The following is a 21,939-nucleotide window of genomic DNA, read 5'->3' as shown; positions in this document are numbered from 1 at the left end:
TCCATTTCTCACTGTCATGGATTTGAATCTTTGTACCACTGAACTCTTACAATTACTGAACATTCATCACCTTCCTACCTTCGTAGCTACCTAGATACTGTATGGAGACGGGAGATATGGGCCAGACTGGTGCGACGGGGAATATCAAGTAACATGGCTGCTAACACAGTAATGAGTTCACCTATCCTGGGATGATGGGATTTTTTTATTATTTTTTTTTACAGATGTTTTGGCTGTCTGAAAGTTTGGAGGAGGTTAAATCTTGATCATAGGCAGCATAGTGATTGGTGGTTAGCACATCTGCCTCGCAGTTCCGAGAGTTGGGGTTTGAATTTCAATTCTATCCTTCCCGTGTGAAGTAATAATGACACTTCTAAGTGTTTGGATTAACACTAATGAGTTTTCATGCCAACACTTTGTAGCGTGGGGAAAAATACCTCATGCCTACCTACCTATAAAACACATTACAAGAATTCAATTCAAAACAAGTTTATTTAATCAATTTCAGACTACTCATACAAAACAGCAGTTGGGCACAATGTATGTTCTTTCATCATTTTCATGTGAAAACTGCCCGTCTTGCAAATAATACAATCAAGTTTGACAAAACAATGGTGATGTGTAGCATCTCTCTGTGTGTGAACGTTGCTTTCATTTCGACAGTAACAACTGGCTGATTTGCCAAAGTTTCACCATGCTCATGCATTCATCACCTGATGGCTGTTCAGATGTTGAGTGGTCTTGCAGAGTCTTTGGGCCACCTTCAAATTCACATGGCAGCAAAACTGAGAGAAGATTATAGACACAAAACAATTACAATACAATACAACAAAGTGAGGAGTAAAATGATGCCGAAGAAAATTGTCTCATTTCTAACCAGTGAATATCAAATTACGTAAGGGTGTGGTTTCACATTTCAAAACAGAAATCAGGGTCGAATCCAGCAGGTGACACCCCATTTTAACAAAGTATCAGTGTTACATCTTAAGACTACACTGGGTATTTTATCACTGTGTGGTGTTAACGCAACACAGACATTCTGTTTTAACACAGTCCCTGGACTATTTAACACTGGCCGGAAGTGTCAATCAATACTGAGCATTATTGTCTATGAATAGGCCAATTGGTTGACATAGTTGTTGCATTGAACCTCATTAGATCGGGTACCTAATGTTGTGGCCAGTTAGTGCATGTTTGATCACAGGCAGTATCGCACATAATTTAATAGTATGCCATAAACTGAAATGTCTCTACAGTGTTTCCCTCATGAATAAAAAGGGCGATTTGCCCACCCATGGCACACCAACCCTGCCCTCCAGTCCTTGTGTTACTCACTCTCACTTGTAAAAGTCCCTTAACACTAACCCAGAAAGCATAAATATGTTATAATCCCATCACCTGTCCATTTACACAGGTGTCAGCCTGCCTCACAACTTGATTTCCAGGAGGGCAGCAGTTTTTCCTGTGGCGGCGACTGGAGTCACAGCGTTATTATCAGGCAAAATGTATTCATGATCGCACAGGTCCGAGTACCCCGCGGGCTTTGTAATATAAAACCAGACCTCTTTATCAAATTTAACAGTTTATTGGAAACAGCTTGTACACATGATTTAGACACGGCACAGTGAGGCAGCGCTACGGGTATCATCCCGAAGTACTTCTCACATACACACCCTAATGCACATTATGACAACCCTCAAACACGTAGCGTATAGCCACTCACACACTTTCTCTGGCTCTCTCTCAAACACACACACATTCGCACTCCTCCTCTCGCATAATGTCCACTGCCTAACTCTCATTGGATGAGGCAGCATTTTTCTGTGACCATCCTCTATGCTCTTTGTTGTGTATTTTGCAGTGTGATAATAAAAGCACGATGTGACAAAATGGACATCATACCCTGGGGTCATATTTACGTAAAGAACAGACCCGCATTCTAGAAAGAAATCCAAGCCAAGAGCCATTTCGAAACTTTTGAGGATCTTCATGCTCAGTTTTGCATTACCTATTAAAGAAATTAATGTAATGTTTGTTCATGTTTAACTGCACTTATTTGCCTCTATCATCCAGCTTGAAGGCAACCAAAATTAATGGAAACACAACTCTGTTTGAATCAACTGCAAACTATAAATTCCAGTAATCAAGACTGAGCTTCGGTAAATTTTTAATAGATATATTTATTCTGCCATTGTATATGGTAAACATGTGTGTGGTAAATTCAATTTCATCTGAAACTTTGTATACCTTACTACACTGCAATTTTGAGATAAATTCCCCATAGGTTTGATATATGGGGCCAACTGAAGATAGATATTAGAGTAAATAAGATTTGATTTAAATTCACTTTAGAGTTCCCTTAATTAACTCAATATAGGAGCAAATCTATGGCAACAAATCTGCCTGTATTCCTTAGGATTTCAAATGGAGCCTGCAAATAGAAACCATCAGTTGACTGGCTAATGGTTTAAAGGGACGGTCATAGGTCACACGTTAATTCCTTTCAAGAGTGAGCACTAAGGATCTGACCAATAAGAGCAGGCTAAGAAGTAACCTGGGGCATGGTGAAAGGTTGTTTGGTTAAGGTTGGAGTGAGGAAGCAGTCCATAAATGCATATGTGTGCGTATGTGAGTTCAAGGGATAGAAATGTGTGTTTATAGGGACAGTAGACTACCCATCAATGTATAGGCTTAAGTAAATCTGTTGTTAGATGCTATCTTGGTTGCCTTTGATAAGCCGCTCTATCAGCTCTGCAAAAGTTAATTAAGGGACTAAGCTGTTGGGAGGTTTTTCTTTCCCCCCCCCCCCCATATAATGGATACACACAAAGCCTGGCAACGCCACAGAGCACTGTCTGCCATGATAAAATATGGACGGAAGTGCTGCTAGGCAAATCGTTTATCAGCCAGGTTTAGCATGCACATGCTAAAAATGAATGACTACGCTATCTGCATAGGTTGTGTGAGCTTAGTTTAGCAGAGCCACCACCGTTTGTTGTGTGTAAATGTCACGCCGCCTGTCGCCCCCGTGGGACATGATCAATCACATATCGCCCACTTTGCTCTCCAACTGCTGTGGGCAAAGTCTATTCGCAATATTCAAACCAACATTTCAGTCACACCTTAACTGCAAGCCTCATCGCTCAAAACTTTTTCATGCCTTTATTTGGCAACTGTAGGAAGGTTTTTAATTTTTTTTTTTTTTTTTTATTATTTTCTTGGGACTTATTTGCATCTTGATCTATGTACAAACCAATATCTTTAATATCTGTTAAGCCTGACACTCACAGAACGACATAGCCGAAACCAACTAAACTGTCACATCGTGAATCACGAGAATCTTTGTGATTGGGTGGTCGAGGGCGTTTCGTTGAGGATGAGTCAACGTAACGACTCCCGAGAGGGAGAGAGAGAGAGAGATATAGCTCAGTAGCTCAATAGTCTATGGACTAGCCTCAGTAGTCTATAGACCAGCCTCACCGCTTCACTCAGTTTTGTGTTTCATATGTGAGTCAACAAAACTACTCAGCACACACTGCAAGAGTGTATTTGAGTGGCAGGTAAAAGCAGAGCTGGGCATTCCGTCTATGTGATGGAACGGTCCGTCTGTCCGCCTATGACAGGCGCCCATTTTGTAGGCGATAAACGATAGACGGAAAAAAATAGTCTGACTAAACATAGTCGGAAGCCCATTTTTTCCGTCCATGTAATCGTCTGTAGTCTTTTTTTTTTGGGCGGCGAGGTTTCCGTTTCCCATTGGCCACGGCCAAGGTCATCAAAGCTCCATGAAGATCCAAAAAGAACAGAAAAGAAGACGCGTTTAGTCCGACCGCGGTGATGCTTCTGTTTCCCTTTGACCACAGCCGAGGTCCTCAAAGGTCCATAACGATCCTAACAAGTCCTTAAATATACTCATGTGACTCTTTCATTTCAAATATCGCCCAGCGGAATGGGGTGGTGGTGGTGGTGGTCGGATGGTTCGGGACGGGGTAGTTCCTAGCGGTAGTAGAAATTGAGAGTCGAAAACGCTAACAGAAGCCCGTTTAAAATGATAGTCATACCAGCCTATAGGCGATTACTATTTGCTCCGGCCGGACAAAAAGGCGGATAAATGGACGGCGCAAAAAGGCGGATAAACGGACGGCGAAAGGGTACCCCTGCTGTAGGCTGAAGGCGAGTAACAGACTGCAAAATTTTAGTAAAATTAGTGTTGGAATGTAATATTCCTGAAATATAATATCTAGTTAGTGATAAAGGGTTAAAACAAAATCTATTTCTTCACCCCCCGACAAGCCATTTCACGACATGTAAAATAACTCTGCATGCTGAGTTTTGACTCCCATCTCAAATTTGCCCTAATAAGACAGTTGAGGCTGTCAGGCAGTGAGAGAAAAGAAGTGTGATGACTGGATGTCTTTGGCGATTAGAAAAAGCTGGTAAGACTTGAATGGTCTTAGGAGGTGAAAAAAGGTCAGAGGCACAGACCACAGTTGTAGAGCTTCAGGCCGCAAAAACAGAACGAGGATGAGAACAACGAGTCAAAGCAACAGTTCATATTGAAATCTAAGTAGAATGTGACTGAATTTTTAATATATTTCATATAATAAAAATGGGTCAATCAAAATATATGAAACTTTCCAACAAAGAAGAAGCAAGTACGAATAGATCATATCCCTATCTTAATGACTTAGTGACCGAAACAATGTCATTCTCATAAAAAACAAAATTCCCAATAATGTTGTCAATTTGGAAGGGGGGGACCTTTTAGTATAGGGCTATTAACAAGTAATCACAAGAGGTATAATAATGAAGAATGCCCTTCATTTTTCAGAGGGCAAGGTAGACCCCTGTGTCCAGCCATCATCTTCACAGGAAAATATGGAGGGAACTTAGGTGTTTGATGATGCGTTTAATTCACACGGGAATACATTAATATGATAGTCAGTGGAGCGGCAAAGCCCTGAAGTTAAGTTATCTCATTAGTATGTTTCTATTTCTTTTTTAATTATTAAAAAAAAAAAAAAAAAAAAGCAGACCTGACAGATGTATTGGCTTTGTCAAGATGGAATGCGTTGAATTTGAATTGTGCATTGTCCTCATGCAATTATGAGGGTTCATTTGTGTATGTTCTCCTCCTCCTAGACTTGCTAATGAAGTATGTGTTGTATTGCTAGTTTAGATTTTGTTCATACGAGGAAATTATAAAATGAAGTTATGAAGCAACAAACAATATTACAATGGTGTGTGTGTATTTTCTAAGAATATACAAACCGATATGGGTATTCTTACATAAAAAAAAAGACCAGAATGTGCTTCATTAGTCTCACAATGGGGGGATTGCAGTTTTACAGCTTTCAATCAAAATAATTCAAAATTGTCTATTTTATATGCATATTTGCAACACCAGGCAATGAGAATTACCTAAATAAGAGCAGCAGTCTGTGTCAACTGTAGATGGAAAAAAATGCCATATATGCAGATGTAAGCAGAAAAAAATTGTACTTGAATAAACACAAGTGGATGTGAGCAGCAGCAATAGTCAAAAGCATTGCATGCAATCAGAAATGCTGTATCAATATAAAGTCAATATATACAATAAGTGACCAATATATATTCATATGAATCCCATAAATATCATATAAACACAATATTATATACTATGTATGTTATACATGCAAATCTGAGCAACAGCAGCAAGTCTAGGCAGTAGAATTGTATATGACGACTATTCGTGCCTCAACAATACAAAAGATGCATAGCAACTTTCTATGTGATTCAACATGATAGTTGGACATTGTCAAGCCAACAAACATTCACTAATAAGTGATTTATTATATATTTTACAAAAAAATATGAACATTATAAAGGATTTTTCATGGGGTTTTTTTCCATTCCACAGCTGCAAAATGTATGTCCAATATTCAAATAATTTGACCTTATTTGACATCATAGTAAATTGTCATTCAGCGCTGCTAATTTGTATTGACCAGAATGACTTCGGAATTACACTTCACAACTGTAGAGGGAGCCCTAAAAATGATTCTTGACTGTGGCTTTAAATAGTTTTTGCTAAGGTCTCTGAATACACTTTCCAATTACCATGAGTGTTTTTAAATGGGGGCTGTGATTGATTCTCATTATTGTGACCTCTTAATTTTCCTTGACACAGTTAACCACACTGGGTTTCCCTGCAAAAGGTTAGGCAGGTAATTCATCGCTTGATTGGGCTCGCTCGGCAATTAATCACGCTTAAATGCATAGCCTCACAGAGTGATCATTTAGGAATGATGATTAATGAAAGTGTCAAGTATTTCTCACACTCCATACGTGGCAGCATCGTTGACGTGGGGCACGGATGTGAAGAAAACGCCAGCAAAACACACACTCGGGCATAAAAGCACATCTTAAATTTTAACTTTCTTTTTGTTTCACATGCATGTGTCTATATTTCTCTTTGAAAACACAGCTGCAGTGGATGTAATGTCTGGAAAAGGGCTCACATCAAAATACAGGTGCAAGGTCGAGTCACCTTGTAGGCAGATTGGAGGGGGGACGGCTTTTGATAGTCGGCTGTCACCGTCGAGTCAATTAATTTACAGAATTTGGCAGGAGATCAATCGTTCAAGTGAGGTGATCCCATTTGCAACCTTGCAGCATATTGAGACAGAAACCTGTGACAATGTTAATCACGAGCACAACAGCAGGTTAATTCCCACATGTAATTAGTCCACATTTTAATTCATAGAAAACTCACACTTTTCAAAACTCTTTTAATTATATACTTAGATTTAATTATAGTCCCCCAACCCACCCCCCGGTTTGTTTTCTGCGGCGCAGATGCAAAAACATTTATTTTGGGGAAGAGGAGATGAAAAAACTCCACCTTGGAAAGGAGTGGCAAGTCTCTGCTGAGTTGCCGCTACGTCTGGTAGGAATTTACTGGATTAGCTCAGTCACAAAATGTGAGATGAACCACATTGTCAATCACCCTCAGGGCAGAGCGGGAGAGGAAGAGCTGTCAATCAAAGCAGGTCTTCAATCGTCCCATTCACATCGCCTCCTGGAATCAGTCCCTCCCGCTGACTGCTCTTTGACATTTAACGCACCGGGGCCACAAGGATGGAGAGGAAAAAACATCCTGAGATCCTCCCCTTTCTCTCCATCTGTCTGTCTTCAGAGTTTTTGCATTTTAGCACATATGAGTGTTGAGCGTAATAACGCTGTGGCTTGGCACGACGGCTGCGAGAAACGACAAGTAAAGCAGGCGAAAAAAATGGAATGGTGAATAGTAGAATAAAATGAAATAGAGGATGCATTTGGGCCTCACTATCTCACTCTCCAGTAAATCGTTTTTACCAGTCGAGGAACATGGGGTGACTGAATAATAGCTCTTGGGCTTTCACCAAGGTTGTTATGTTTTAATGGCATGGGTTTGTTCATTTACTTATGCAACTCATTTGCACAATGCTGTGGAGGTACTCCAATAAAGCTCCTGTTAAAATTTTGTGACTATCCATAGAGAAATTACGAGATAAAAAGTATGGTCTAGCAAACGGTATCCATTCCAAATAAAATATACTATTTGTATTAGCGAAGGATAGAATAATTAATCAATCATTCCGATGTTGCTTGTGTGAATTTGATTGCCGTGTTGTGAAACAACTGAGGCAAAATGGAGTGCAACCGGCTACAACGCTGCTGTCAAAACAGGAGTTCAGAACATTCTGAGAGGAAAAACATCAAAATAAATAAACTGATTGTAAGATTTCACGTCGCAAACGTTGAAGCCTTAATGGAGGCGTGCCTTCTCTTAGTGCTCCTGTTTTGAGACGCCTCGTGAAATTGAACACCTGCTAATCTGCCATCCTCCTGTTCTGCGGGGAGATGAAAAACCAAACTGCACTTTGTTGTCTTTTTCTCCTCCCTTGTTGGTATTCTGCGGCGACCGCCTGGCTCAGAGTGAGGCGTACAGAGTCATTGCTCTTTTGGCTGCAGCCCTGACACCTTGTGCCCTCAAGTGTGGACTCCTTAGTCGCGATCTGATCAGCATCTTTATAGCTTATCAGCCTTGGGGTTCAATTTTGTCTTGGATGCTTTTACAAATGAACACAATCACGGGTGAGCCTCCGCATCCTGATTGCATTGTGAGAAGCGGGTGGAGGAAAGTTTAGTGGATTACTGTGCCACTTGAGGATGGAGCACAAACACACAGAGGCAGCCACAGAGGGGGCCGGCTGTCCCAAACTCCCCCGGAAACATCACCCGAGCTCTCCTCGCCTGGACTATTGGCACTCACCGCATGTACTCCGTCTTATTTCACTAAAATAATATAATTGTCTCCCGTCTTATTGCTTGTAAAGCCATCTTCTCTCCTCGGGCGATGTGTGTGATCAATGTACTTGCTAACAAAATCAATTCTTCCAGGAATACCTTGTGTTTGTGAAACGATCTCGGGCAGCAGACGCAGAAGAGGCGACTGCAAGTGCAGGATCCCGTTTTACCGGGATTAGTTTAGTGACTTGGACCCTCCAGTTCATACCGTATAGGATGGACCCTGCTACATGTCTTGTGTTTTTCCAGTATACACTGAAGATTCACTAAAGACCTTTCAATTGATTCGAATTATTTAAGGATTAAGCAAAACCAATTTTAGCCGTCGGAATGCGAGTATTCTGTCATTTTACCAAGTGGGAACTGTCTGTGAAAGTCAAACCTAACCCAGAAGAGTTTTACATTGTTGTAGATGCAAAGAGGGCACTAACTTGAAACCTTTGTAACGTCTTATTTATTTTTCTATTTTTCATATGGTAATCTTTCCCGGATGATGATCTGAAATTTCCAAAATGAATATGCTCTTATTTGTCTAAATATATACAATCAATGTGGATAATTGTAGTTTGAAATAACAAACATGAACAGAGTTCAATAGTTGCAATTTTGTGAGTACATTTGTTTGTGAACTGGTAATAATAAATCTTGGTGATCAATACAATTTCCTGCAGTTGCAGCTCCACAACGCTGCACTGAAACTTTGACCAAAACATCTTGATTTATGTTTGCAATGTCGCTACAATGAATGAATTAATGTCCCGTTACATTTTCCCAGTCTACACCCCTCCTCTAATTCCACAACTAAACAATGATCTTCAAAGTGAAAGTGAACAATGGGAGACCTCCAGGCTGGGGAGTAATATTCGAAAAAAAATAAACTATTACAGGTGAAAACTACTGGTATTAACGCCTCTGGGGAGGCCAAAGAGAATGAGTGACGAGAAAAAGGAGCATTATCTGGCTATGGGGAGTCTTTTTTTTTTTAATTTAGGTTACTTGGGATTGCTATCTGTAATATATGTCTATATGTCGCAAATTTGTTGTTTTCCTGTTAACAAATTTAATGTAGAAATATAATGTAAATATATATATATATATATATATATATATATATATATATATATATATATATATATATATATATATATATATAAGCAACTGAGCAAAGCGTCTCACAAACATGACTTGTTGAAATATGGAATATATTCGCTTGGCAAGCCTTCAGCAAGAGCAATATCAGTCTACATAACCATGGAGAATTTCCCAGGAAGTACCATGACATATTGAGTTACTTCCATGTGCTCTGAAAAAAAAAAAGACTTATTATGCAAATCCAGGTATGTCTTAGCGATTGTCATTCCGTTGTTTAGCCCAGCGCTTTAATTTGATTTAGGGGAACCCAGCAATGCCAAATTGTGTCTCTCGCTAACGTCGCTGGAATGATTGAGTTACCTGTTATTGCATTTGTGACTTGGAGTTCAGTCCCTTGCTCTGCAGCTGTTCCATGAGAGCAGCTCAACCGGCAAGTGAAGTCAAGTCCGGAATCCTTTCATTTCCTTTGTAAACCACATGCCATGTTCCGTATTGGGCGGATAAAAGTCATACTGTACCGTATGTAGGCTTGTGTGACTGCACCTTTGACTTTTTACTGCCCGTTTTCGCTTTATCTTAAGACTAAATTCTTACAGTCACTCTTTCAGGTATCAAGTCCTTGTCCTTTTATCATCTTTTCTCCCGCCGTCCTGCCAAGGTCTGCAGCAGCAGCAGATTCAGTCCATTCTTTGGGTAGCAGAGGAAGTGAAACTGTAACACTGAGTTCACTAGTAATTGGCTACGGTCACGCTAAGCAAACAGGAAGGAATCTGCAACTGATTAGAATTCTTCCTCCTGCAATAATAGTCCCCCTATACCCCCTGTCCCCACGAAATTAATTACATTCAGGGGTCTATTCCCACTATTGGTTTTCCTGTTTGGAAGCTACAATGTAAAGGGACAAATCCCAAGACAACACAGCATAGCTGGTTTTTCAATTAAAGAGAGACAGGATAAGTCCAAAAGGCTTGAAGAGAGGCAGGCATCCATCCATCTAGCCATCTTTTTATCCAGACATAGCTACTGTCTGGTCTCAGACTGCTGAATAATCCCGACATTTCTTTTTTCTTTTTTTTTTTTTACCGAATTTTTGTTTGTTTTGTTTTTGTTTTCCTATTACAGCTAGGTCTACTTGAAAAAAAGTGAGGGAGTGAGGGAGTTGTGTTTGTAATTGGAAAAAGCTCAAATAAAAAAGAAAAATATATTAAATATAAAACAAAAGCTAAACAAACAAAACAAAAAAGCAACCCAACTGGTCACCAGCCAATTACAGCAATAATAATAATAATAACAGTAATCATAATCATCATAATCATAATCATCATAATAAGGGACCCAAGGATATTTAAAAATATTTTGTGGGGAAATTATTCAAATGTTGAGTGTGTATGGATGTGACCGCATCTGTATGTATGTTTATGTATGTATATGAATGTATATATGTAGCAATTGTATTATTTAAGGTTGTAATGAATGAAACAGTTAGGTAAACAAAGTACATGGTAGCCTTTATGTCTATGTATAAAAAGCTTTTTCTTTTCCCAGCAATTATTTCTAAAATACTATAAACCACGTAATTCATTTTCAAGTGACAATAATACAAAAGAAGTAAAAAGGATGTTGCCAAGCTCTGCATGTTTGTTTTTGTGTTATTTTGATGTGGAAATGTGAAAAAAATCAACAGAGCAGAGGGTCGAACTTTATGAAGCCTTAACCTTTGACCCTTTTCTGTTTGCTTTAAAACCATCTGCTTGTGTGAAATAATTCAATTCTTTAGTGTGCAAGTGTTACGTTTTATATGGCACAGTCACTTGCGGGAATCGATGTTGAGTGCTCCAGAACTGCAGCATGCATGGTCTACATGTTGAAATAGTGGCACTCGCCACTGTTCAAGATAAAATGAAAATAAAACAGGCCGGGGAAAAATAAAAATTGCATTTTTGTTTCATCTTCACAGAGAAGACACAGAGAGCCAGGGCTGCTTCAAAAATAAACGAATGCCTAACAATATGTTTGATGTCCTATATTTAAATTTCTACGGTTACTTACATTACTCCTACTTCCCTGGTCTTGGAACTAATCCGATTGATATGGAAATGTGCGCTCTGTTTCGTGACAGAGTTGCGGAGAGAGTGAATGAGAAAGAATTCCCAGGTTCGCTCCGACTCAAAATTTGGTGAAAACAGACTTTTCCGATCCTTTAGCGTCATGTTGTTGAGGAGAACGGATTACACAAAATACTTCAAAGCTCAACAATGAGCCGCTGTCTTACGTGACGGACGCGTTCCTTGCATGCGTGAGAGGTTAAACAAGAATGCAGAAAGTAAATATCGAAGCACACCGTCAATTAACATGTTTAATAAAACTTAACGTCAGAGTGTTATACGTGGGTTGCGATTTCAATTCAAAGGTAGACACTGTTGATTAAACAAAAATGCATTTTTGTTGCAGATGGTACCATTTTAAAGAAATCTCTATCAAGCAGAAATCGTACTTGTACATAACTAAAATTGATATGTCATCTCAATCAGGCTCAGTTAGACAAAGCACGCATGTGGTTTGCAGCCACTGTAATGTCAGTGCACATGCGAGCCGGTATCCCCAAGCTTCCTGCTCTCGACCCCAGCGAGGCTGTTATCTGCACCAAACTCTGTCTTTTATCTTAAACAGCATTTAAAATCATCACTTACCAATTCCCTTCTTAAGCTAAACAGCCATTCCAGCATGTGTTGTCTGTCATTGGGGTTGAAAATTGGGGAATGGACTGGAAATTGGAACCATTGAGGATGCCGTCTTGAAGGGGGAGAAAAAAAAAGAGGAAATCAAAGTTAAATGAGATCATGCATGCCAAGAGAATGTTTAACCAAAGGGCATAGAGGAAGCTGGAGATAACAGAGAAGAGAAAACAGCTTAATGCTGTCTTGCTGCAGTCTCTTTTTGAGGCACGGGCTACAAACCGTGTTAGTGTTTATTTGCAGGAGAAGGCAGTGTTATTTCAAGATGTACATGAGTGCAATTGAATCTGTGATTTGACATTTGTGACGATAAGATCGAGCGTGTGTGTTTGTGCATGCATGTACTTTTACAGCCACGGCCAGGAATGTGACCATGTCGGCTTTCCCACTTTTACAGCCACATTTGTGCAGGTGTGCTTAGGTAACACCACGACTCGGGATGTTTCAAGTGGTGTACCGCGAACAATTAACCCTGAGCCGTTGATTGTGCCTTGCTCCAGTGATGCAAATCTCCCATGACAAGTTCACTTCAAAAGAGTGGAATTTGGACGCACCCAGACGCTGCCATTTGACAGACAGCCAAGCGCTTTGTTTTAACATGAGAGGACAATGACAGCATGTGTCATTTTTCAGACTTGAATGAGAAATATTCACAAACCAAGGTGACACGTAGCTTTTTCCATTGGTTACAAATGAGATACTTGTCGATGATTATCAACCCACTCAGCTCATGGAATTGCTGAACATGTAATGGCCCATGGTGCAAAAGAGAGGGTTAAAGAGAAAAACAGCTCTATCTGCTGGTTTTAGCGGGACACTGCCACTCCCTGCCCGTAACACAGATCCATGACTGTCTTTAAATAAACAAACAGGCGTGGATAAAAAAGCAGCAATGCCTTTGCATTGGTTATCCATTACGGTCATGTCAGGAAGTATTTACCCCATGCAGTAATTAAGAATTACTTTAAAGGAGGTGAGGTGCCATTTAAGAAATATAATTGATTTTCTTTCATCTTGATTTCTTCTGTTTTTGTCTACCCTGATGTAATTCATGTTTAAATCCAGGATGACAGGCTGTAAGGGAAAGCGTCTGCATTATGATTGTTTAATATAGCTGCTATAATTATTCTCCCAGGTAGATTTGCTCATGTGCTTGTGCGTGTGACTGTGTGCGCGTGGATGCATGCGTGCGTACGTATGGACAGGTTGACAGGAGCACAGTTTCCAGAATTAAAGGAGAAACACACAGCCAGCCCATACTTGTCAGTGTCCGAAAACATGTTCTTCCAAATAATGACGAGAGAACGTAATGAAAACAGAGATCTGTCTGTTTGAAAGTGGATTTTGTTTTTGTTTTTTGCGGGAAGGGAGGGGCGAGGGATTTTTTTTCAAAGCATACTAACTAATGAGAGCCTTAAAAATGTCTTGCAAATACTATTTAAACCAAGCAATGACCAAGTTAAAAATCAAAGCTTCAATCGACATGCCGCCGTCAATTTTACACAGGGTGATGTCACACGGACAGAATACCTGTGAATGTGTGCCATCTTTTCACTGAATCATTTGGCGCTGTGCTTTCTCTAAATTTCCACCGCCGTGAAACGCTTCAGACGGAACATCAACCCAGGAGCGATATTTTCAGCAAGCAAAAACTAGTTCAAAGACATTTTTCCCCTCACTCTCCCCAATCGTCAACTCACTGTCCTGGCATCTCTTCAAACTCCAATTTGCAATGACTTTTACAAAAACATTTGTTGCTGCAGCGAAGCCCCCCCCCCCAGCCATTAAATCATAATCTTAGGTGCAAAAAACAAACAAATAAAGGCATGATTTATTTGTGAAAGTTAGGTCTAATTGAGGTGTATGGTGGCAATGTGCCCATGAAATTGCGTGTTGAGATGTGCAATAAAGGAGATTGGATACCTGATGGTTGCAGTATACTCCAAACATTACTCCATATTTGCCAAACGATAACACTCCAAAATGTGTTTAGAGGTTTTGAGGCACCCATCTTCAACCAAAATTGTGAAACACAAAATACAGTCAAATATGGGGAAAGGAGAAACAAAGTCCTCACTTTCTGTACAAGTAAGGGCCATAAGTCTCATTATTGGCCAAAAAGTACATTTTACTGGATCACCTTGAGAGACCTTTGTGGGGGGGGAGTATCGGTATTCATTGTCTTTTCCTTGAGGCTGGCTAATTTCAGACCAATTTTTCCCATAGGAACTCATATAAAGTGACTAATTCACGCCGCGCTAAAACTGCCCTCATCATAAAACCTTCATTAATTGTACAGCCAAAGTTTGAAGTGACATTTTAGCTATCTTTACTATCATACAAATGTAAAGAGAAGTTAACTACTGTGAAATAATACAAAATAAAAGAAAACTACTTGTCCTTTCCCAACACCTGACAAGGGAAGATTTTAAGGAGCAATACTGGCACCTTGTGTAAACCGCAATATATAAACCCAGACAAAAGTGTGTCAATGTTGCGAGAACTAGCGTAATGACAGGTTAAGACCATTATGGTTTGAAGTCGAAATTGCAAACATTTATTTTTCCTTTACAGTTGGTGTTTTCGGACAAAAGTTAAATACGTGCATGTCATTTATTTATCCAAGGATGATCTGATAGTGGAAAACTCAAACAAAGCCTGAACATGGGATAATGTCATCTTTGGTGGAGACTTTGTAGACATTTAAAGTTTCCATGGGTGCTTTGTCCTGATCCACTTTAGGTTAAAGATAATAATTCAAAAATAATTCAGTTGATTCAGTGTATTGTTCATACCTAACTATTTTAGAGCAATAAGTAAAAAAAAAAAATGTACCGTAACAACTGATGGTACTGTTACTCGAGGCTCATTGTTGTGAAAGAAACCAGAAACAAACATGTAAGTTGTCCTTGGAGTAACCAAAACAACCGTGAGCCCAATTTTCTCTTTTGTCACTTTTGTCACGTTTTTTTGTCTCCAACAGAGTGTGAGCTGAAAAAAGAAAGCGTCGGCAGCCCGAGCGAATCAGTGGCGACTCGACTGCCCGTACGCAAAGTTGACATCCAGTTTCCTGAGTGAAGTCATTTCCTCACTAGACGTTTTGTAAAAACACAAGAGCGGGTGTTCGGGGGCAAAGTGTCACCTTTGAATTGGATTCTACCCTTTCATCGTCAAGCACAGATGGGCAATTTAGCCGCAATTTAAAACGGTTTCGTAAACTTTCTTTATTTCTTCCTTTTTTAATGTTATAATGGCATGTATTCTCTGAGTGTCCGTCTTAACCATATATACAGAACTTATTCAAGGGCACAGTGCTACATGATGGATGTGTTAGAAAGACTCAAACTTAATCTAAAATGCATGTCATGTTGTTTTGAATTTACCGCCCAGCTAGGGCCACCTTTAATGTACTATCTCAAAATGCAACTGAATTCCACGTGACAGGGAGAGCCAGAAAGAGAGGCCCTTAAAATACTGTCTGTGAGAGATGTAAAATTTATGAATACCCGCCTCACATCTCAGTGTGATTTATGTGAAATAATAATACACTATTTAATGCTTAAACATAGCTAGGAGCGATCCCTGGCTATCAAGATGTACAATGGAGTAATGTGGCTGCAAGACAAATCACCTTGTGGACTCGTGATGCTTATTTAAAGGTGCGCAGGCAGATATATTAAACTATGCGTAATTGTACACTAACTCTGCTGTAGGCACAGGCGGCAAACACAGGAGGAGGCCAGTCGTGATGCAGATGGAGTGGTGTAATCAATTTGGCTCAAACGTCGCTGTCCACAAGACGGAAGAGGAGGAAGTGAGGAAAAGCAAGTCAGTTGTCATCTCATTGGGTGGCATACCTCCAAACTTCGTGCGGTTATAATTGTACGGTAATCAATTTGCATCTGTAAAATTCCAGATTGGCATTTGACTGCCTTTGCTCAAATCATTGCTTAGCTACGTGACTGACCTCTCTCTCCCCCGTCCCTGGCTGCCATTAGGATGCTTTTATAAACATTTACTAAAGACAATAAAAACAATAATGAATGTGGTTGTCATATTTATGAATGAAATATGATGACATCCTCCGCACACGCGTGCGCCTCCATCAAATTCACCAAAATCGCGTTAAGTTACCGAGCAGATGCAATGACGCTTGAGGTGGCATGAAAATCAAGATGTGCCAAGTTGTACGCTCGAGCGCAGCTGCACTGTCTATGAAAATAGCGCCCACGTTAGTTATTGTGCACAAAATTGCACATGGCACAAAAAAACTGCCACTGAAATGAAGTAACCAGACAAGCTAACAGCTAGTCTAGCTTCTTCTTCTTCTTCAGGGTGCCCAGTGGCATATTGTTACCGCTCAGGGGTCAGTCCTGGTCCTGTGTCCGGTCACATTTGATTTTGTTGGTCGATGGATCGTTATGCGAGTGGTGGACTGTTGGTCATCTCAAAACACACCATCGATTACAAGAACAATGAAAACACGTGATTAGTTTGTTATATTTATTATACATTTTACCATCAGGAATCACAGCAACTAGAGACAACACTGTCTGCTGTTTTTTTTATTTGTTGATTTTATCGAAAGTGAGAACAAGTTTAAACAGAGCGGTCACATGGATAGTGATTTATGTTAAACTGATTGGCTCATTTAATTAAATGCAACGCCAACACCAGTTCAAATTGTCCCGATGTGATGAATTGGCTGCGTTTTACCACCAATAGCAGGTAAGATAAATAAACAGGGTAATTACAATGGTAAATGAAGCCTTGTGAGTAAGTTGTGTGGGCTGCAGTTGTCCCGCCCTGGGTGTGCTGAAGAAGTGAATAATTCCTGAAACTTCATCATCTTTCTTGTGTCTCAGCCAAAGTCTTGCTGAGGTGGCATACTTGGATACACACATACACGGGTAACTGGCTCAAACTCTCAACATTTTCAGCCACACGCAAACCGCAACCTGCCTCCCGCCCCCGTCCTGCTGCGTTCATGTGCAATTATGGCGACGGTGATCCACAGGTGTTGAATTCTTCTGGCAAGCCATAAAACCTGATATGCATGATTTGTGCAGTCAGCCAGGTCTGTAATTTCATTCGCCTTTTCTTTCATTTTGCCTTCCTGGACCCCGCGATCCCTTTTCCTTCTTTATGAGAGAGCAGGCACCCAGAGAGAGACGTTTGGGATTATTACATGGTCCGTGCCATGGGGGGTCTGCGAAGCGAACATGCCATAAGAGCTGTGTCAAACCTGAGTGAAAACCTCTATTTGAATAAGGTTTTCAATGCCCGCGGTGCACTTCATTTATCCTCTTCGACTTTTGGACATGCTCAACACATTGACTTGCCGACAAACTACATCATTTAGCATTTATTTGTGCAGGTATGCAGCCTGATTGAACTGATTTAAGATCAGGAACCGAGCCTTTGCGCAGAGCTAGTAAATAAATCAAATGCTCCTTGCGCGGCTCGTATTTTTAAGGTGGATTCATAGACGCAGTCGGGCCGGATGTCGTGGCACGTGGGTTCGTCTGTTGGCGGGAAACTGCAATGTCCTCTAGGGGGAAACTACACAAACTCTGTCTGACATTTTAACAACGTTGCCGGAACGTGATCAGAGAGAGGTAGTTGCTGCTGCGGAGTCATTCGAGTACACGCCATCCCTGCACCCACAAATGCATACCAACTTGTGGAAGTGAACTTTCAACTGAGTGTATTCCAGTTTATTGAAGCTGATAATCCAATCCGAGCCTTTCAAATATTAACGTGATACGATTGCCGCCATAAACATAATGTTAATATCTATGCAAATAAGCACCGGTGAGTTTTGCATAATGTACAATTTGGTCGGGTTTGCGACCACCTGAAACAATTCCTCAAGCATCAATCTGTGAGTAAATAATATTCATGTGCGACATTAGTCTTGGTGCCTGATTGACATTTTATATCTGTGACTACTTTAAATAATTAAAAACAGAAATCTTGAAAAGTAATAGCTTTTCAAATCCATTACGTAGTTAAAGGTTATGAGCAAAAACAGGATTATTGCTTACAGCAAAACTCCTAATTAAATGACACTACACAATTCATTTCTTCAATCCCCCTCACTCTTCACAAGCAGAGGTTAAATGAATGAGTCATGAAACGTATGCGTGTCATTTACCATCTCTCTGAAGAAACGACAAACATTTTTTCTTTCCTCTGCATTTTCTCTCCGCTGTATGTGTTCAAGAGGTGTGTGCAAAAGATTGAACAAGCCAAATGATATTTCCTGACAAGTTGTTTGTTTAATTACATTGGATTTCCATTTTTGAAGGGAGCAAGCTTTTGAAGAGAGATGCTTCCCCCTCCTGGCTGCTCCCAAGAAAGCCAAAATTCTCCCTGGTTTCGCCTGACTGTCACCTTTTCACTGCATTTGCACTGCATGAGACCTGTGTGAATGTGTGGGAAATGTGTTTGTTTACACTTACTGTAATAGCGCTTGAAACATGGACTTGTGTGAACAAGGCAGTGAATAAAATGTCGGTATTAACATTTTGGAGTTGCAGGATGCTAATTGTTGCTGTCACTCAAACTTACAACATGAAAAACACAAACAAAAGCCAGTCTGGGAAATAACATCAGGTCAAAGAAGTGTGTTATCGCTGTCTTTTCTTCCTACCGTGTTAATATTGAGCAGTAATAACAATGCTGCGGATCTCCGAAACTCAAAAGGGCAGGAAACAAAAAGAATACAGTTTATTGTAAAAGATATGAAAACAACTCATCGTTATGCTTGCATTCGAATGCAACGCTAAGGCCAGCCAATCAAGAACCTTTCATATCGGTCGTGGTATGTCAGCTGAAGCCAGCTGATGACAAAAATCGAGGGCGGGAGGTAACGAGTGTGTCATTTAGGCGAAGTTAAGGAGTGTAAACAACACACGACTGAGGTATGGGGATGTGCCTGGTTGTAACTGAATCCTATTGTATTATTGCATGCTTTGTGATGCTTCTGGAGCCTCCCAAAATATTTCTTTCAGAACTCTTTAATAAAAGTGTCAGGTAGTTACATAAATCTAAACAGCAATTAAAACATTTGAATGACAGATGTTGTTTAAAACTGTGCTGCGTATAAAAACATATACACAAAATGAGTGACCCTCAAGCCTGATACAAAGCCACCCCCCCCCCTCCCCCCAGATAATATTGAAAGGTGAATCAAAGAGGTCTGACCAAGTGTGCAACTCCGCTAAAGACAAACAACAAATTTGATGAATTTCGAAACGTCCATAGCCACAGAAAGGTCGGGCTGCCTGGTATGTCTGCTTGTTTCTCACTGGCAGACGATAGTAGATGAAGGGAAGGTCAAGAGAGGCGGGCTGTGCATGGAAGGGGTTGAAGGAAGCAAGTGGGAGAAAAATGTTCAGAGCAGCAAGCCTTGCAGATCAAAGAAAATAACATGGGAGAGGATATGAGTGGTTTGAGAAGCAATATTGGCAAGATAGCGTCTGCTTCCCGTAGCAGGAGGCTTGAAACAAACCTCGGGAAAAGACGACAGAGAGCAAAAGCGCTTTAGTCGGAGATAAGACCAAAAACAAATAAGTAATGAGGAAACCCTCGATGTAATGTTGTCTTTTTTTATTTTTAATGATTCGCTGATGTGCATTGGGGAGGGGGCTTTTCTGATCATGATAAGACAGGGGAGAGGGGAGAACTCTAGTTAATCTGTTTTGTTTTGGGATAAGGTACTAACAGATAGATTATACAACTCACCTGCTTTATAACAAAAAGGTCTCAGTGTCAATTTTAAGAGCCTGTTGTTGATTGGAGATGAATATAATAATTATTTGTGTGCTGTGCACCACTCCGCTGCAACCTACAGAGGTGCTGTTGATTTAGTTTGCATTCTTAGAGAAGTCAAGTCCAATTTTTTTCTATAATAATATGGCCAGGCCTCTCACTGCTGACATCTTTTGTAAGAGTGCGTGAAGATTTAACGTCTTTAAGAAGTTTGATAATCCTCTCCTTTGCTTCTATTGATATCTCTTGTGTTGGAGCCATCATGTCAGTCTACTTGGTACAACAGCTGCCTAAGGTGTGATCACTCCTGTTTAATTTATTTTTGATTTTACTAAACAAATCCTGCTTGACAGCATTATTCTAACACAGTAGTTAAGAATAGTCAGAGATTTTCTCCCATTTTGTAAATAAATGACTGAATCAAAGTGAATATTGTTTTTAATGATAAAGGAAAATATATAGTTTCTCTTTATTGCAGATCTTATTACCATCGCAAATGAGGACGGTGAGCATTCTCATCTTAGAGGTTTATCCAAACCGTTTAAAGGTCCGCTCCCTTATGAGCCCTCTGTCTGAATAACGTTCCTCTTGATCTGCACAGGAAGCAGCCACATTAGATCCAGATTTCGCTGGTGCAAAAGTCATTTTATTGTCCTTTCTCTCTTTTTCTGCCTCTGTTTTATTCCTCACTATTCACCCTTTGCCCTCTGCCCGATTTATTTATTGTGGGTCCGGTGGTCTGGTACAAAACCATTACCCATGCATTCCTTTTTAAATCATCAATAAATAATTATTGTATTATTTAATAGCATCGCACAAGGAAAGGGAAAATGGGTTTTATTATATAAATCCATCACGCATGACAAATGGATATACTTGTAAAGTTGGACGGCAAGGATGGGGAAGCAGCTGGACTGAGCTGAACAATGCCTTCACATGAGGTTGTAAATATGACATTTTTTCGTCTCGTCGAGAGTGTCAGTAGAAGAGCAGCAGGTGCTCGGACTGTAAATTTTGAGGGATTAATTAACCTTTTCCATCTCCAATTCAGCCCTGCATCTTTTATTTTGTACAATGTGACCCTCCAAGCTCAGGGGTGAGAGACCTGGTCGGAGTGGAGACGGCTCATTCCAAATGAGTTATTAACAGAATTTTTTGAATAGAAGGAAAAATTGTAGCCTAGCCATTTAGTGTCATAAAGGCCTGGTTGGTGAGGCGACAGGGGCCTCCCAGGGACAGGAGGCAATACCATTACAATCAAATCTGAGATGGAAGAGGGATTGAGCTGTCCATTCTGAATTTTTATATTGTCGGAGGGCAGGGAAGGAAATAATGCCTTCCTAGAGTGTATTAACCTCTGGCTGGCGAGGTAACAAAGAAAAAAAAGGCAGAGGGATACAGGCTAAGAGAAGTAGGTTGGGAAGGAAAAAAGCAAGACAACAATTTTTGAATGGAAACGCATGGCCTAGATCAGGAGGTAGAGAAGAACAATAAAGTAAACTGAGGAAAAGGGAGGACAAAGAAGGAATGTAGAGGAAATGTGAGGCAGAAATAAAAGTAATAAGACAAATGCCACATTTGAAAGAGACATGCAGTATGTAGAGCACCTTTATTGGACCCGCTCCACCGCCTTCTCCTAGAGACCATCTAACACATGGTGCCCACACTTTTTCAGCCTGAGAGCTACTTATGACATGACCAAGTCAAAATGATCTACCACCTATACTAAAAATGCAAAATACATTATATATGTATTTATTTATATTGACAATTATTTTTTATATGTACCGTATATGCTGGTGTACCTTGCATGACTGCATCAACCTGTATAGCACAATACAACAATAAAAATATTTCGTAATTATTTCCTCTGATGACTTGCACTGAATGGAATCAGATAGGGACGCATAGTCCGAACAGTAGCTGCTGATAGCCAACCTCATTTGCAGCAACAACAATCTGTCCATTGGCTCCATTCGGCGCGTATTAAAACAAGTCAACGTTT

The sequence above is a fragment of the Filicampus tigris genome, chromosome 21 (genome assembly GCF_054856515.1).
Source record: "Filicampus tigris isolate MCC_2025a chromosome 21, RoL_Ftig_1.0, whole genome shotgun sequence".
In the NCBI taxonomy this organism is placed as follows: Eukaryota; Metazoa; Chordata; class Actinopteri; order Syngnathiformes; family Syngnathidae; genus Filicampus; species Filicampus tigris.
Note: the sequence above shows the minus strand (reverse complement) of the source record.